General features: G+C 49.2%; 1 protein-coding gene across 2 annotated transcripts in view; it reads left to right on the forward strand.

The window, feature by feature from the left end:
• Positions 1–6,613, forward strand: part of LOC104934474 (semaphorin-6D) — a 79,160-nt gene that overhangs the window by 54,744 nt on the left and 17,803 nt on the right. The gene's annotated exons all lie outside the window — the stretch shown is intronic.

Consider the following 6,613-nt stretch of genomic DNA (forward strand, 5'->3'; position numbering starts at 1 on the left):
CCCTCCTCCTCCTCCTCCTCCTCCTCCTCCTCCTCCTCCTCCTCCTCCTCCAGACAAACATGAAAATAATATCGCTTCGATCTGCAGAGGAACGGCAGAATAACCGACGGGTCTGTCCGCGGATCGATCGTCATGAAGTGTTGTGGAGTGGGCGAGAGCTACCTGACACTTTGGAGCTATTGATCGGGAGGGAACACATTTGATTTCACAAGTGTGTGTGTGTGTGTGTGTGTGTGTGTGTGTGTGTGTGTGTGTGTGTGTGTGTGTGTGTGTGTCTCAGCATATCGATGCACTCGAGCACGGAAACACGAGGGATTTCATCTCCAGGCTCGACTCTCGTGTCTGGAATTTGAAAGCAGACTAACAGCTCCTGAACGTTCCTCTGCTGCACTTTACTTAAAGCTCCACATTTCCACGCTCAGCGAGTCGACCTGTGCTGCAACACAGAAAACTAAAATCCATCAGAGTGAGCACAGTCTGCCTGAAACTCAAAGACTCCTCTGTGTCAGCTGCTGTGGAGATGTTGGATGTATTTACTGTATCTTTACTCGTGGTACTCGTTCGTACTCTCTGTTATTTCCTGAACTCGTGTGGAAGCTTTGGACTGGTCAGTGATATCAGCTGCTGCTGGTGACCTGGCTGATGATTGGCTCATCTCTTTAGATTTCATAAAGTGAGTGGGTCTCTTCCATCAGACGTGAACTCTCCCTGTCAGGCATACATAATCTGTGCATAGATCTGCGCTCAGCCTCCATGTGATGGAGCTCCTTATATCCGCCTGTCTCCTCCTGATGTGTCTTCACGGTGATGGATGACTCGCCGAGCCTCGGGGGGGTCGTACGTCTTTTCTGAACGAGACTCAACTTTTCATTCAAAGTTGGTGAGACGAGGCCGAGCAGGAAGAAACATTAAGAAACATGTCCACTCTATGAGCAAAGTGACCAAAGACGCAGGAGAGGTTTGATCTGTGTCCATGAAGGGAGTGAAGTCTGACTGTGAGGGTGAAACAGTGACGGACACAAAGTGTCCTGAGGGACTCAGCTTTGAATCCAGGACTTTGACCATCCAGACTCAGTGCTTGTTGGAACCCAGCAAAGTAATCTGTAATCTGTGACGTTATCGCACACTTTAAATAACAATCTGAGTAATAACTAGAACGTTGACGAGGTTCAGCTTTATATATTTTATTATTATTTATGATGAAGTATTCTGACCAAAGCCTGACTCCCTCATACTCTGACCATTCAGATCTCACTGTCCGTTCACTCAGCACGTCATGCTGTGTGTTTTACTCATAAATACTTTAGATTCAAATGAATGGAACAAACCAAAGTCCTTGGACAAACCTTCAACACTTCTTCAGCTGCAGACTTCATCCTGATTTAAACTTTGTGAATATTTCAGTTTTTCAGCTTTAAACGACTTCGTTTTTTAAAAAGTTTGAGAGCCACAGAAACGTTCATCTCACTTTTTCTCAGTACTTCCTCCTCCTCCTCCTCCTCCTCCTCCTCTTCCTCCACCTCCTCCTCCTTCTCCTCCTCCTGCTCCTCCTCTTGTTCCATGGAGTTCTGCTTAAACGAGCTGATGATGGGGGGGACGCCGCGTGAAGACTAAAATGGACAGCTGGATCAGCTGGATCAGCTGGATCACCTGGATCAGCTGGATCAGCTGGATCAGCTGGATCAGCTGGTCGGAGGAAGCAAACAGAGAGGGAGGTGAAGACGTGATGCAAGAGGTGGAAAGAAGAAGAAGACGCAGAGCGAGGACGAGAGACGTCTGTGTCCGAGTTCCAGGAAGAGGAAGTGAGACAAGCAGGAAGACGTCGGGGACATCGAACGCGCTGCGCGGCGTCTCCATGGAGCTTCACCTCCGTGTGATGTGTCCATCATCAGAATACGACCAATCATCTGTTAGTCTGCAGGCGTCCACCAATGAACCAGCTCCTTAATGTGGACAGAAGACACACCTCAACTTTAAAGTCAAGACCAGACAAGACCAACTAAACTGAGACCAAGACCAGGACCAGACAGCATGGAGCTAACACTCAGCAGACCTCTTGTAGTGCACGTGAAACATGCACAGGCGTCTTTAGACCGTCCTTCAGACCCGACACAGGACGGAGTCAGAGATGAGACCTTCAGAATGTTCTTCAGAGGATCAGGAGACCGAGAGCAGTCAGTGTTTGTCCTCCATTAGTGTCGGAGAAGATCACATCACAGTCTGTGGACCTGAGTCTGATCCGCTTCTGTTAGCATCAGAACCTCAGACACAGTCCAAGACCAGGTCCAAGACCATGTCCAGGTCCAAGTCCTGCATCTGCAGCGTCCTCAGCAGGACAGAAGAAGATTTTCTGAGTGTTTTGGGGAACCATCACAAAGCAGACCGAGTGTAGAGAGATCATTCAGCTTCACTGCAAACTGAGCTGAAGAGTTCAGCTTCTCAGAGTTCTGCTGAGAAGGACGGAGAGACGGAGAGACGGAGAGACGGAGAGACGGAGAGATGGAGAGACGGAGAGACGGAGAGATGGAGAGATGGAGAGACGGAGAGATGGAGAGACGGAGAGATGGAGAGACAGAGAGATGGAGAGATGGAGAGATGGAGAGAAAAGGGAAGTTTAGCAGCTGACATAAGTTCATCTGAAGACAGAGGGAGGAGGAGGCAGGTGGAGGAATGAAGAAGGATGGAGAGAAGAGGAGAGGAGGGACAAACCGATGAGATTAACACCAGATGGAGACGGTTGTCACGGCAGCGAGTCAGGCGTTTCCCCGGAGACCATCTGTGTGTGTGTGTGTGTGCGTCAGAGACAGTGTGTGTCTGTGCTGTTTAAGTTGATTCAAGACACACACACACACACACACACACACACACACACACACACATTTTGAAGCATCTGTCTGAATGAAGACACCTGCTTCGACAGTGATGGAGTCAAACTGTGACTTCCTGTTTCCAGAAGTAAGAATCTCATTTACATTTGTAGTCCTGTTGTTGTGAACAACATTTCCCATGAGCCCACAGACGTTTACACAGTCACAGGCTCTGTCAGACAGAACGAAGTCTTTACTAGTCTAAAACCTGGACGTAGTCTCCGTGACGTCCCCGCAGACTGTCTAAAACCTGGACGTAGTCTCCGTGACGTCCCTGCACACACACACACATGAACATCATTCACAGACATGTTGTCTCTGGCTCTTTCTAACACTTATTATCTCTTTATGCTCGTCGTGACTTTAATAACTTCACCAGGTCTCACCTGTGGGTGTTCAGCACCTGCTGCCGTCTCATTGGCCCGTCGGGGGTCGGAGAGCCAAGTTCACCGAGAGCGACAGGAAATGAGGCGCCTCGCCCGACTGCAGCTCGCGGATATGAGACTTCATGAGAGTCCGTCACTTTGCTCTGTGTATATATGTATATACAACGTGACGCGATCATCAGGTCACTCAAGTCTCAAGTCAAGACTAGGTAAAGACTCAAGTTTCAGTTTTACAAGAAGTCAGAAGTCCAGACCGAGTCTCAAGTTTGCTTTTAGTCTTAGGCCTGAAGTGATCGAGTCATTCAAGTTGAAGTCTTTTGGAGCTAGTTTAAATCTAGTCTCAGGTTCATCTCGAGTCATTTGACTGGTCCAAATCAAGTCTGAACTAAGACAAGTAAAGTTCAGGTCAAGTCTCAAGCTGATTGGTTGTCAGGGTCTCAAGTCTTTTGTCTTGAGTCCTAAACAAGTCCTGTAACATCTTTGAAGGTCCAAGTCATGTGTGAAGGATTTGAAACCTCATTTTTAATCTAAACTGTCAGTGTTGGACGGAGTTCTGATGTTTGCTGGATCATTTTTCCTCCAAACGCTGAAACCGATGAAGCGACTTCCCGTCATGAAGCATCAGCAGGACGGCAGCGATGTTCCTGGAGGTGGACGCGTTCATCAGTCTGCTCACGCTCAGCTTCTTCATCTGAAAAACATTTTCCACCCGAGAGAGCAAAGAAACATTTATTCAAACTTTTTATTGAGTCTCAGTTTGATGAAACCGACACGATGACTTCAGATTATTGACTCTTTCATGTTTTCTCTCTCTCAGCATCAGTCGCTGCAGACTTCCTCCCTGTCCGTCTGTATCACTTTCATCACAGCGTCCGTCCGTCCGTCTTCTTTCTGTTCTCGAGCAGATGCAGCGTCGGCTCGGTTTGGACAGAACTCGTCATGTTTGAACAAACAGTCTGCTGATCTGCGTCTGTCAGGCGAGTTTCAAGAATCACATGAACGAACCAAATCTCTTCTGTTCTGATAGAACTGAGCATCAGACCCAGAACCTGCTGGAGGGATCACATGGCCTGTCCGGTCTGGGATTACCTCGGGATCTCCCGGGAGACGTCTGGAACGCCACGTAACCTGCTGCCATGGCAACCTGATCCCGGCCCAGCCGTGGAAGATGGATAGCATCTGTGCTGCTTTCAAGCAAACGTGACGTCACGCACGGCGGACAGGAAACCAGGACTGCAGGAGGGAGAGCAGCTTCCTGTTTGACTCCCTGTTCAGCCGTCACACGGCTGCATGAAGTTCTGATGCAGACCGACGACTCATCACATTTAATGAACTCATGTTTGGATGATTATGAAACGCTCGCTCTATATTTACCTCTCTCCACCTCACTTATTTGCTAACTCCTCCGCCCCCTCACTCTCTCAGTATTTATCTCCATCACTCACTCTCTCCCTCCGTCTCCTCCGTCCTCTCTCTCTCTCAGTATTTATCTCCATCACTCGTTCTCTCCCTCCGTCTCCTCCGTCCTCTCGTCTCTCGAGCTACAGTTCCAGCGTGGGCTGCTGAGCCGTGAGTGAGACTGGGAGGAGGTCGCTATAAATCCTGAAGCCTCTCGAGCACCTGAACGCCTCGTTGGAGAGGATGGAAATAGACTCCGTCAGTTATTAAACGTGGTCGTTATCAGACGGCGGCGTGTTCTCCGGAGGCGTTCAAACGTCACCTGCACTCCCATCATGCACCTGTGCTGATAATGAGCTTCAATGGCCTCTGACAGACACGAAGAACTTTACACTGGACCTGAGACTAGGTGTGGACTCACAGACTAGGTGTGGACTCACACAGACTAGGTGTGGACTCACAGACTAGGTGTGGACTCACAGACTAGGTGTAGACACACACAGACAGGCAGAAGCACTTTGTGCTGCGCGGCTCTTTAAAATTGACTTGAAGCTCAGGTGGAATCGCCGTGGCGATGGTAAACAGCCGGGACACAAACGTCTTCATTTACTGAGCTGAAACTCAGAGAATGTGTGTGTGTGTGTGTGTGTGTGTGTATGTGTGTGTGTGTGTGTGTGTGTGTGTGTGTGTGTGTGTGTGTGTGTTTCATGGTCACCACTTGTCTGTCCTCTGATTGGATGAGTGTCAGCTTCCTTTGTTCCTCATTGGATGACCAAATCTAAACAAACAAAGGTGAACGATGAGCTGAAAACATTTCCACCCGAGGTAAGAGGGCAAGAGAAACATTGTATGTCAAAGTTTTTATTGACCTCTCAGTTTGGATGAAACCGACCAGAGACTTCAGCTTATGACGCTTTCATATTCTCTCTCGCATCAGCGCTGCAGATTTTCCTTCTGTCTGTCTGTATCCTTGTCATCACAGTCCGTCCGTCCGTCCGCGTCTTCTTTGTTCTCGACAGATGCTAGCGTCCGGTTTCGGTTTGATTTAAGAACTACGTCATGTTTTTTCCTGACCGGTATTGATTGAACTTGGAACAAACATCTGCTGACTGCGTCTGTCATGGCGAGTTTCAAGAATCACCGAACGAACCAATCTCTTCTGTTCCTGATAGAACTGGAGCATCGCCCAGAACCTGCCTTGGAGGGATCACATGGCCTGTCCGTCTGGGATACCTCCGGGATCTCCCGGAGAAGTCTGAACGCACTAACGCGTGCTGGACCACGGCAACCTGATCCCTGCGCCAGCCGTGGAATCGAATGCATCTATGCTGCTTTAGAGCAAAAGGACGTCACGCACTGCGAAACAGAAACCGGGACTGCAGGAGGAGAACAGCTTCCTGTTTGATTCCAGTTCAGCCGTCACCGGCTGCCGTGAAGTTCTGATGCAGACCACTGCATCACATTTAATGACTCATGTTTGGATGATTATGAAAACGCTCGCTCATATATACCTTGCTCACCACTGTATTTGCTGACTCCTCCGGGGCCCCCTCACTTCTCTTCAGTAATTTATTCTCCATCAACCGTTCTCTCCTCCTCTTCTCTTCCGTCTCTCTCGGTCTCTCCAGATACAGTTCCAGCGTGGGGCGCTGAGCCGTGAGTGTGAGTCATGGGAGGCGGTCGCTTATAATCCTGGAAGCCTCCGAGCACCTGAACGCTACGTGGAGGGGATGGAAATAGACCCCGTCAGTTATATAAACGTGGTGTTATCAGACGCGGCGTGTTCCTCCGGAGAGGCGTGTTCAAAACTCACCTGTCACTCCCATCATGCACCTGTGTGCTGATAAGACTCATGGCAACCTGCACCCTCTGACAGACACGAAGAACTTTACACTTGGCACCTGAGACTAGGTTGGAGCTCACAGACTAGGGGTGGGACTCACGAGGACCTGAGACTAGTGT

Source organism: Larimichthys crocea, chromosome XIII (genome assembly GCF_000972845.2).
Source record: "Larimichthys crocea isolate SSNF chromosome XIII, L_crocea_2.0, whole genome shotgun sequence".
Taxonomy (NCBI): Eukaryota; Metazoa; Chordata; class Actinopteri; family Sciaenidae; genus Larimichthys; species Larimichthys crocea.